This window comes from Camellia sinensis, chromosome 13, assembly GCF_055761805.1.
Source record: "Camellia sinensis isolate YWXY chromosome 13, ASM5576180v1, whole genome shotgun sequence".
Classification (NCBI taxonomy): Eukaryota; Viridiplantae; Streptophyta; class Magnoliopsida; order Ericales; family Theaceae; genus Camellia; species Camellia sinensis.
In genome coordinates, this window is record NC_138973.1 from 19,497,151 (window position 1) to 19,510,123 (window position 12,973).

The following is a 12,973-nucleotide window of genomic DNA, read 5'->3' on the forward strand; positions in this document are numbered from 1 at the left end:
GTTTCAGGTTTGGAAAATAATAAAATGGATTATACAAATTGAGTATAATTACATTGTAATCAAATTTAAAATATATATTTTACTACAGAAGAAAATTAGTAATAATTACTTAAAAGCCTATTAGTAAGATTGGTATTCCATTACTTACTACTTTATTGTTTTAACTCATAAAAATTTTTTTTCAAAATATTTGTGTTGTTATGGAAAAATTATTAGGTATTCTCATAGACCACGTATTCATATTCCTTCACCAGTTATTATTTATCATATTTTTTTATATTATTCAGTCATGTAATACAAAATGATAATATCTCACATTCTCCATAAATCATAATATAGTAGTATGTCTCCACAAATCAAAATATAATAGTATGCAATCGTGTATGCGTGAGTTTGTCAAATGAACAAATTCATCATCACTATTTTAATATTATTAAATAGTTTGAGTAAGAAAACTAATCATTTGTTTTCAGTTTTAGAATTTATAATTTCATTAAAAAAATAAATAAATAAATTGTATTTTTTTTATTTTTACTGAATTTTTTAATATTTTAAACAATTTTTTAAATTGTTAGATACACTTAAGATAAATACACTTAGAAAGTATAATATTTGTGAAAAAAAATCTTTAACAAATTTATTAGATACCAAAAATACAAAAATTTAGTATATTTTTTGTATTTTTTTATATTTATTAATTTTTTAAAATATTTTTTCACAAATATTTGACTATTTAGATACATCTAAGTAATGTACATCTAAAAAAAAAATGGTTAAAATTTAAAAAATATTCACTAAAAACAAAAGAAATATAAAAAATAAAAAACTTAATTTTCAGAAAAACTGAAACCAAACATACTGTTTGGGAAGTGGGTTGGCTTTTTGGCTTTTTGGCTTTTTTGGCTATTTTAGCCTGCGCTTAAAAGCTTGGTTTGGGAATGACTTTTTGACTTTTTTGAGTTTTTTTGTGAGAGAAGAATGTAATGATTATGAGTTGGATATGATGTTTTGTTTGTTATGGCTAAAATAGCCTATTTTGTTTTTTGTGGCTAAAATAGCCAAAAAATCCCAAACCATGGCTTTCCAAACGAAGCCTGAATATTATATTTGTTTTGATAGAAACATATTTTTATTTTACGAAAAAACTTATTTGAAAAGTTTTTTAAGAAAATCATTTTTTTATATTTACTTGTAATTTCAAAATTAATATGCTAGTGGGTTAGCCTATGGATGTAGTGGTGGCGACAATAGAGTAGTAGTAGTGATGATGGTATTGGTAAATTTTAATTTAGAAAAAAAAAATTGACCTTTACAAAAAATTTATTTCTTATTTTTTGCTTAAATAAATTTATATATTAATTTAAAATAAATTATAAAACCAAAAACAAGTCTAGTGCCAACAATTGAACCCGAATGATAAACTGATAATCATTCCAAATGTGCTATAGCAAATTTGATGTTCAATGGTTATAATATAGTAATATTGCTTTGTTTTGTTGGATTAACATTAATTGTGTTTGAGAGAAGAATTTGTGCCGAGCAAATGGGCTGAACTAAATCAACATGAGCCATAATGTTGGGCCGAGCTAAACCAACATGGGCCATAATGTTGGGCTAGGCTAGGTTGGGTTTGGGCATTAGATACGAACCGAGCCGGCGTGGGATCAAACTAGGGCTGGACATGCGTCTTTATAGTAGGCCGATCTAGACAGGGTTTGGGCCGCAAAGCAAGGACTGTGTTGACCGAAAATGGGCCGCGGTCTAAGGCCGAGCTGGTAACTGTAGGATTGTGAGGGGTATCGACTGGTCTAAGAGCAGAATGCCCTTATGGGATTGACTGAGCCCCGAAGCCGGCCGATAAATCGGCCAGATTGAGCTCGACATAAGGTTGTCCTAAGTAAGGATGAACAGCAAATATTCTGATCCATCCAAACCGACTGAACCAAATCGATCCACCGCATTTTGGACAAATGCGTAATGATGAGTGGACGGTTGCAGATTAATTTTTTTCAATCCGCCTAATTTTGGACGGATGGCGAATTTAAGGTTCCTTTGGCCGCAACCAAACTGCCAAACCGCGACTGTGACAACCCTCACCTCTGATTACTGCTAAACTGTGACTGAATATGATAAGTAATTGATTAGGAGGAAATCCTAATCTGATTACATGAGTATATTGTCCGTAAATGCATTTCTATCTGTTTGACTACTAAATGATTTGTTTGTGTTTTAACTTCGAATTGCAAATTGAAGGCCTTATCGGTGGCCGAATATGAAATTGATTGGTGTTTTATGTTAATTAGAATTTATGTGTTATTATGGTAGATTTAATTTAAATTTGATTTGGTGTGATTAAATTAAATTAAATTAAGCTAAATTACATTAGTTCAAGTTTATTACAAATTTGCCATTGAGTGGCCATTTCCTATACACTTGTTTGGGACTTCATTAGTACATTCCATACATCATTTCATCATCCTTCTTGAGACCAAAACCGTGAGCATGAGAGGGAGAGTAGGAGAGCTTTGGTTCAACAAGAATTGCTTAGAGAATTAGAAGAATTGAAGAGTAGATTGCATAATTGAGCTTCTAGACTTGAAATTGAGGACCTAAGGTAGGATATTTATCCTTTAGTTTGTGAATTCAAGTTGGTTCTTGCATGATTCATGAGTCATTAGTGATCTAAGTCAAGAATTGGTTTAAAGATTTGATTTGAGTAGCTAAATCATGCATGCATGTACACATTGTTGAGTTTTGAGGTTGATTTCATGGAAATGCTCACATGCATGTCTATATTCTAGCTATGGTCCATGAATTCATCATGTTTTTGAGTGAATTGACTCATTTGATCAAGTATTTGAAGCTTTGATTTCAATTGAACACTTGCATGTTACATATACATTATGTTCATAAAGTTTTGTTTAGATTTGTGTTTAATTGAACTACTTTTGGGCTTTGATTTTTGTCACGACCCAAACCCACCCCTATAAGTTTAGCGTCGTAACTGGCCAGTAATCCTCGGATTACCAAAGGCCTTTTAGCAGATTAGCAAGTAATAAGGGGCTGCGGAAGCAACTAGACAAAATAAATAAAGTCCAATGAGCTGTGATGACGTACATGAGACAGAGTAAGTCAAATATATTTATATTCATAAGCATGCTAGTCAAGGGACACCAATATTCACAAATATTTACAGACTGTAGCTTCCAGATCCTGACTTTACAACAGACAGAGACTAGCATAACTACAAAAACAGCCATGGCAATTGACTTCAACTGGAACCTTCTCGGGAGGCGCAATGGTTGGCTGACAAAACTGGGGTGTAGGCCATCAACCCCGGGCCTGGTCTCGTACTTGCTCACCTACATACATAATATAAGGAGTGAGCTAAAGCCTAGTGAATAATAACAGAGTAAAGGGGTTTAATGAATGATGACCATATTGAATACAGAAATCAGAAATCAGTCCCTTATCAGATCGAAAACATAATCATATTCGTATTAGAAAAGAATCACAGTCATATCCATATTCAAATCATGTGTGGTACATTCCCCTTAGCACAACATATCATGTTAGTCAAGCATAGTAAGTCCCATAATGGAACCTTCGGTACCGGGTAACATATCTGTGCCACGGTATTGTTTTCCCCGGGCGAGGGCTTGTGCCACGGTATTGTTTCCCCCGGGCGAGGGCCTGTGCCACGATATTAACCCCCGAGCTAGGGCCTCATGACCATGTGCCTCAGTATTGTGTCCCCTGGGCGAGGGCCTCGGCTTAGGATACCACGTTTACATTTCAAGGAAGATTGGACAATCATTCACTCATTCAAAACATAGCATTTCAGAACTTATCATCTCATGTCATTGGAAAATAATTAAAGTTAAACATAACTTTACAGAGTTATTACTCACAAACAATTGGTCAGCCCAACTAGATGGTAAAATGGCTCTTTACTTGTCCTGAGGTGCATGACCTACACGAACACGCATACAATTATTCGCTTGAAACACACACTCGAGTTAGACGTAACTTACTTCGTTATTCTTAGTGTGTGCTTAACCATTAACCTCATTATGGAGTCTTAAACATGGCTTAGAAATGCCTAGGATGGGATGGGGATGCAAAGATGCACTTTAAAACACTTTTCAAAACTTTACTGAAACAGGGGTCCCGCTCGAGCGTGTACTTATATGCTCGAGCGGACATGCAGACAAAAGGAATACGCTTGAGCGTGTATTACTTCGCTCGAGCAGACTGCAGGCTACAGTAAAAGTACTGGATGCATGAAATTCACGCTCGATGGGCGCTCGATACCCGCTCGAGCATGAGACACAAGTCTTCGCTCGAGCGTGAATTACCCAGCCCGAGCAGACTGAAAACACAGGCAAAGTACTGGATACACGAAATTACCCTTCGAGCATCATTTTACCCGCTCGAGCGTACTGCATGAACCCAGTGTGTATGCTCGAGCGTGGAGTTTCCCGCTCGAGCGTGAGTCTAAAATTTAGAATTTCCAGATTCGAACCTCAAGCTCAAAACTCAAATACAATGCATCAAATTCGACCCTTTTGGGCTAATTTTCTGGAAAACACTTGTAAACTCATAGTATAAGATGTTTCAAAGCTCAATTTGTAAAATCAAAGCCCAAGGGTGAGTCAATTGAACACAATTCCAAGTAAAACTTCAAGAATTAATAAAGAACAAAACATGCAAGTGTTCAATTGAATCCAATGCTCCAAGAATGTAGCCAAATGCAAGATTAAACCCAAAATCATGATGAACTCATGGACTATAACTAGAACATAGCCTTGCATGTAAGAAATTTCATGAAAACACTTCAAATTGTTATGATATGAACATGCATGCATGAATTAAGCTTAAATTCAACATGTTTGAGCTAATCTTAGGCTTAGGTAAGTAATTTCATATGAACCATGCAAGAACTAACTCAATTCACAATTAAGAAGGTAATTCTCCTACCTTAAGTCTTCAATTCCAAGCCTAGAAGCTCAAGTATGCACACAATTCTTCAATTCCTCCAAGTTCAAGCTCAAATCTCTTGTTAAAGACAAGTCTCTCACACTCTCACTCTTTCTCACGTTTTTTGTCTCTAAAGGTTGGACAAGAGTGATGTAGGCTTCAAACAATGTTATAGGTAGTGGCCCACAAAAGGGCAATTTCGTAAATAATTGGACTAATGTAATTTAATGTTAGTTAATCTAGTTTAATCGCTCCAAACCGAAATTTAATTAAACCTACCATAAAATTCTATAAATCCTAACTAGCACATAAATCAAGTCAATTTCTGATTTGGACGCTGATAAGGCTTTCAATTCGCAATTTAAAGTCAGAGACATGAACAGATCATTTTATCGCAGACAGATAGAAACACGTAAATAATGTAATACACATGCATATAAACTCCAAATCCTTCCTAGATTACTGTTAAGCATAATTAATCACGAATTAGCATTAATCGGAGATCGGGGTCATTACAATTTTGCAAATTGATCTTTGAAACATGTCATATTATGAGTTTTAAAGTGTTTTCTAGAAAATTGGCCCAAAAGAATCGAATTTGATGCTTTAAATGCTGAATTTGAGCTTGGAGGTTCAATATGGAAATTCCAGATTTTGGACCCACGCATGAGCGTAGGACTTCACGCTCGAGCGTACACTCTGAGTCTTGCACTTCCGCTCACGCTCGAGCGTGAAATGCGTGTACCCAGAAGTTCATTTGTTTTGCAGTCCGCTCGAGCGAGAGAGTTCACGCTCGAGCGACGACTTGAGTCTCATGCTCGAGCGTAAAGCGTGGATCGAGCGCCCATCGAGCGAGAATTGCATGCATCTAGTACTTTTGCTTGAGTTTTCAGTCCACTCGAGCGGGAAAAGTCACGCTCGAGCGAAGTTCCTTTGTCTGTATGTCCGCTCAAGCGTAGAAAGCCACGCTCGAGCGTGGACCCCTGTTTCAGCAAATTTTGAAAAGTATTTTATAGTGCCTCTTTGCATCCTCTTTCCATCCTAGGCATTCCTATGGCATGTTTAAGGCATCTTAAGGAGGATATTGATGTAGAACCACACCGAGCCAAGTTAGGGGTTAAGTTATTAAACCTATGTGTATAACTTAGTGTGTGTTCGTTCTGTAACTATAGGGTTGGCATCCGAGGACGCGCACTAGCCTATCTGTAGCCCAATGCTCTGTGAGTAACAATGTTGTAAAGATATGTTCAATTATGAATATTTTCTAAATGATCAGCTATTCTGTTTACTGAAACGTTATTGTTTAATGAACGAATGTTTGTCCTATTTGTAAACTGTATTCGTGGCATCCTTAGCAACTTACTGTTACTGTATTGTTACTGCTACTATCACAAAGATCTCTATCGGTTCCCAAGTTTGGAACCACTACTGTTACTGTTATGATGGCCATCAACTGACTGTTCGGTCTGTTAAGACCTACTGTACTGTTTTGCTATTGGATGTACCACATATAACTGTTATGGTTTCTAAATGACTGATATGACTATTTAATGACTGAAAAGACATTCATTTTTAACCTCTTTACACAACTGTTATTCACTGGGCTTTAGCTCACTGTTTATATATATATATGTAGGTGTCCAGGCACCGGACTGATGCTAGGAGCATCAGGCTAAACTCCCGTTTTGTCAAAGCCAACCATTGTGCCTCACTTCGAGGTTCCAAGTGCTGCCAAGTCAAGGCTATTTTGGGGTGTTTTAGATTTCCCCTTTTGCCTTTGTTCTGTAATAAATGTTAAGACTTGCACTGTACTGTTATGGTAGGGATTTGGTCCCTAACTTGAATGTTTGTATATATGACGTATGTATAAACTGTTTTGGTTTTGAATGTGAATATGTTCTAGAAAGTCTTTTTGCATTCAAAATGTCACAGCTCATTGGACACCTTTTATTTACTGTTTTAGCTTCTGCCAGCCCATGTACTCTGTATTACTGTCTTGACTGTTAAGCAGGCCTTCGGTAGTCACGGATTACTGGCCGGTTACGATGCTAAACCCATAGGGACGAGTTTGGATCATGACAGAGTGGTATCAGAGCGATATCAAACCACGAGTTATACCGCACACACGTGTCGAAATAAGCTATAGGATGTCCTAGAAAAGCGATTAGGGCATTACATGAGCACTGAAAACGTGTGTGTGGCCATGACATGAATATATGTATGATATGTGCTAATGTGTTTTAGTAAGTAATTCCTATGTTTATTATTACTGTATTGTATATAGTGAAATGGACAATGCAAGAAATGCTGATGAAACAGAATCATCTGATGCCAGAATGACAAGACTAGAAAGAACAATTGAACTATTGACTGAGACCTTGAGGCTACAACAGAACCAATAGCCTCCACCTCCTCCAGTTCAACCTGAGCAGAATATTAATGACGATATAATTGCTCTGACACAGAAGTTCAGTAAAATGAAACCACCATCCTTTCAGGGAGGCCTTGAACCACTAAAGGCCGAAGCGTGAGTGCTAGAAACGGAGAAGTTGTTTGAAGTGTTTCCGTGTTCTGAGGCACACAAAGTGTTACTGGCTACCTTCACTTTACAAGAAGAAGCCAGACGGTGGTGGATGCTTGTCTGTGATGCAAATGCTGTCATGACTTGGGCTCAATTTAAGGAGTCCTTCTTTGAAAAGTATTTCCCTCAGTGTGTCAGGGATCGGAAAGTGACTGAGTTTGAACAGTTGAAACAGGGCACAATGTCAGTAGCAGAGTATGAATCAAAGTTTACTGAACTCGCCAGATATGCGTCACACATGGTGGACACTGATTACAAAAAGGCCAAAAAGTTTGAAGGTGGCCTTAATGTAGAGATACTTGACCGAATCAACGTCCTGAAGTTACTTAAATATGTGGACGTCCTTGACCGAGCAATAATGGCCGAGTCGAATATTGAAGCATTGAAACAGACTGAAACACCAGCAACTGAATGGCGTGGTAAGAGACGGGGTTTTAAGTTTAAGAAAGGCCGAATTAACTCATCGAATAAGAAGCAAAATACAGGATCAACGACCAGTTCTAGCCAGGGAAGTGGTTCCATACCACCCTGCTCCGAATGTGGAAAAAGACACAAAGGCGTATGCTATAAAATCTCTGGTGCTTGTTACAGGTGTGGTAAGATAGGCCACATGGTTAAAGATTGCCCTTCCACATCTCAAGGCAATAGTAAAGCTGCAGCTAGCGCCGCAGCATCAACTACTCTACCGAAACCCAACCCCAAAGCTACTGGAAAAGAGCCTATGAGGCAAGGCCGAGTGTTCGCACTTGTACCGAGAGATGCGCAGAATACCGAGACCGTTGTGTCAGGTATACTCTCAATCTATGCTCAAAATGCTTATGTTCTGATTGATTCGGGGTCTACACATTCATATGTCTCGCATTCTTTTTCGCGAAAACTAGATAGACCACTGGAACCCATGAATTATTTGTTAGCTGTATCTTTACCTGTTGGGGGATCCATGACTTGTGCTTATATGTACCCTGCATGCGAAATTATTGTTGGAGACGTGCATTTGTATATTGATTTACTGCCTTTGAATATCGATCATTTCGATGTGATATTGGGAATGGACTGGTTAACAAAGTATCATGCTGCCATAGACTGTGTAACAAAACAAGTTATTTTCCGTCCACCTAGATTGCCTGAATTTGTATTTAACGGAGTTGGAGTAGTACCTCCACCATACTTGATTTCATCCATGAAAGCATTTAAACTAATTAGAAAGAGGTGTAAAGGGTATCTATGTTGTATATTGACTGTACCTACTGATACTAAAGCTAATGTGGACAGTATTCCTATAGTCAGAGAATTCCTAGATGTTTTTCCAGATGATTTGCCAGGGGATTTGATTGACAGGGACATTGAGTTCACCATTGATGTGATTCCGGGTACACAGCCAGTTTCCAAAGCTCCGTACAGAATGGCACCTACCGAACTGAAAGAACTGAAAGTTCAGCTACAGGAACTGTTAGATAAGAAGTTCATCAGGCCCAGTACTTCGCCATGGGGCGCTCTAATTTTGTTTGTGAAAAAGAAAGACGGCTCCTTGAGACTCTGCATTGACTACCGTGAGCTGAACAAGGTAATAGTGAAAAACAAATATCTATTACCTCGAATTGATAATTTGTTTGACCAGTTACAGGGTGCCCAGGTGTTCTCTAAGATTGACCTTAGATCCGGATACCACCAGTTAAAAGTCAAACCAAAGGACATTGAAAAGACCGCCTTTCGAACGAGGTATGGACATTACGAATTCCTTGTTATGCTTTTCGGAGTTACTAATGCACCTGCAAATTTATGGACCTTATGAATAGAATTTTCAAACCATTCCTCGATGAATTTGTAGTTGTATTTATAGATGACATTTTGATTTATTCTAAAAGCAAGGAAGAACATGAACGTCATTTGAACATTGCCTTACAAACCTTAAGAAAATAGAAACTGTATGTAAAACTGACAAAGTGTGAATTTTGGCTTGATAATGTTATGTTTTTGGGACATGTGATTAGTAAGGATGGCATTACAGTTGACCCACAGAAAATTGAAGCAGTGGTGAATTGGCCTAGACTGACTAATGTTACTGAAGTTCGAAGCTTCCTAGGCTTAGCCAGATACTACAGAAGGTTTGTAAAAGACTTCTCCAAAATTGCCCTACCATTGACTCAGTTGACTCAAAATGGAAAACCATTTGACTGGACCGATCAGAGGGAATCAGCTTTCCAAGAACTGAAGACTCGCCTCGTGACTGCACCGATTCTCACCCTACCCTTAGGTACGGATGGATTTACTGTTTTTAGTGATGCTTCTTATAAGGGTTTGAGATGTGTCTTAATGCAGAATGGTAAAGTTATTGCATATGCTTCTCGACAACTGAGACCGCATGAGAAAAATTATCCGGCCCACGACTTAGAACTTGCTGCAGTAGTGTTTGCATTGAAAATCTGGCGTCACTACCTTCATGGAGCAACATGTGAAGTGTATACAGATCACAAGAGTTTGAAGTACTTCTTTACACAGAAAGAACTGAACATGAGGTAGCGGAGATGGTTAGAACTGATAAAAGATTATGATTTGCAAATTTTGTACCATCCAGGGAAAGCTAACACCGTTGCTGATGCACTCAGCCGGAAGTCAATTAGAAATTTAGCATGTTTACTCACCAGACAGAAAGAATTGCTATGTGACCTTGAAAAATTTGAAGTTGAGATTGTTTTGCGTGAACAAGGTGGAACCTTAGCCGCTGTTTCTGCTCAACCGACACTGATTGAGGAAATTAAAGAGAAGCAGCAACAAGATGACTTTCTGGATGAACAGGAATCGAAACCGAGGCCGAACTTTAAATTTGAGAACAATGTATTGAAATTTCAAGGAAGGTTGTGTGTACCGAATGATTCTGAACTGAAAAGACGAATTCTGCAAGAGGGCCACAATTCAAAACTATCTATCCATCCAGGAAATACGAAAATGTACCAAGACTTGAAACTGAATTTCTGGTGGCCGGGAATAAAGAAAGAGATTGCTGAATTTGTATCGAAATGTCTTCATTGCCAACAAGTTAAAGCTGAACATCAACGACCCGCAAGCTTACTGCAACCCTTACCAATACCGGAGTGGAAATAGGAGCATATCACAATGGATTTCATTGTTGATTTACCTCGCTCCAGTAAAAGTATGGACTCAATTTGGGTTATTGTTGATAGATTGACTAAATCTGCTCACTTCCTACCTGTCAAAACAATTTATAATGCGGACAAATTGGCTATAATTTATATTGATGAGATTGTTAGATTGCACGGAGTGCCTGTGTCCATTGTTTCTGATAGGGACTCAAAATTTACATCGAGATTTTGGCAAAGCCTACAGACAGCATTGGGTACTGAACTGAGACTGCGTAGTGCATACCACCCTTAGATAGATGGCCAGTGAAAAAGAACCATCCAGACTCTGGAAGATTTACTGCGGATGTGTGTTCTTGATTTCTAGGAAAATTGGGAAAGTCATCTACCTTTGGCTAAATTTGCCTACAATAACAGCTTTCACTCGAGTATTGGTATGGCGCCTTTCGAGGCTTTGTACGGCAGAAAATGTCGATCTCCTATCTGCTGGGCAGAAGTTAGAGATGGGCCTTTGCTTGGGCCCAAAATTGTACATGAGACCACCGAAAAAGTGAAACTGATTCAACAGAGATTGAAAACCGCACAAAGCTGACATAAAAGTTATGCAGATGTCCGAAGGCGAGACAGGGAGTATGAAGTAGGTGATCATGTTTTTGTTAAAGTGACACCAATGAAAGGGTAGACTCGTTTTGGAGTCAAGGGTAAGCTAACGCCGAGATATGTCGGCTCGTATGAAATCATTGAGAAGATTAATCCAGTGGCGTATCAAGTAGCGCTTCCTCCTGAAATGGAGCATATGCATAACGTCTTCCACATTTCAATGTTGAGGAATTATCTTCGGGATCCCTTCCATGTTATTGAGCCTACACGTGTAGTGCTAAGCGATGACTACACTTATGAAGAACGGCCTATTTAGATTATAAACCGACGGATCAAGAAGTTAATAAACAAAGAAATTCCGTTAATGAAAGTGGACTGGCAAAACCACGGTGGCACTTATGCCACTTGGGAAAGAGAAGATGATATGTTGAAGAGATATCTGGAACTGTTCCCTCTGGATCTAGTATTCTTCCAAAATGAAGGTAATTCGAGTTTGGAGGACCAAACTCTTTGTAAGGAGGGGAGACTGTGACAACCCTCACCTCTGATTACTGCTAAACTGTGACTGAATATGATAAGTAACTGATTAGGAGGAAATCCTAATTTGATTGCATGAGTGTATTGTCTGTAAATGCATTTCTATCTGTTTGACTACTAAATGATTTGTTTGTGTTTTAACTTCGAATTGCGAATTGAAGGCCTTATCGGCAGCTGAATCTGAAATTGATTGGTGTTTTATGTTAATTAGAATTTATGTGTTATTATGGTAGATTTAATTTAAATTTGATTTGGTGTGATTAAATTAGATTAAATAAAACTAAATTACATAAGTTCAAGTTTGTTACAATTTTGCCATTGAGTGGCCATTTCCTATACACTTGTTTGGGACTTCATTAGTACATTCCATACATCATTTCATTATCCTTCTTGAGACCAAAACTGTGAGCAAGAGAGGGAGAGTATGAGAGCTTTGGTTCAACAAGAATTGCTTGGAGAATTAGAAGAATTGAAGAGTAGATTGCATAATTGAGCTTCTAGACTTGAAATTGAGGACCTAAGGTAGGATATTTATCCTTTAGTTTGTGAATTCAAGTTGGTTCTTGTATGGTTCATGAGTCATTAGTGATCTAAGTCAAGAATTAGTTTAAAGATTTGATTTGAGTAGCTAAATCAAGCATGCATGTACACATTGTTGAGTTTTGAGGTTGATTTCATGGAAATGCTCACATGCTTGTCTATATTCTAGCTATGGTCCATGAATTCATCATGTTTTTTAGTGAATTAACTCATTTGATCAAGTATTTGAAGCTGTGATTTCAATTGAACACTTGCATGTTACATATACATTATGTTCATGAAGTTTTGTTTGGATTTGTGTTTAATTGAACTACCTTTGGGCTTTGATTTTGCAAATTGATCTTTGAAACATGTCATATTATGAGTTTTAAAGTGTTTTCCAGAAAATTGGCCCAAAAGAATCAAATTTGATGCTTTAAATGTTGAATTTGAGCTTGGAGGTTCAATTTGGAAATTCCAGATTTTGGACCCACGCTCGAGCGTAGGACTTCACGCTTGAGCGTACACTCTGAGTCTTGCACTTCCACTCATCCAGAAGTTCATTTGTTTTGCAGTCCGCTCGAGCGAGAGAGTTCACGCTCGAGCGAGGACCTGAGTCTCACACTCGAGCGTGGATCGAGCGCCCATCGAGCGTGAA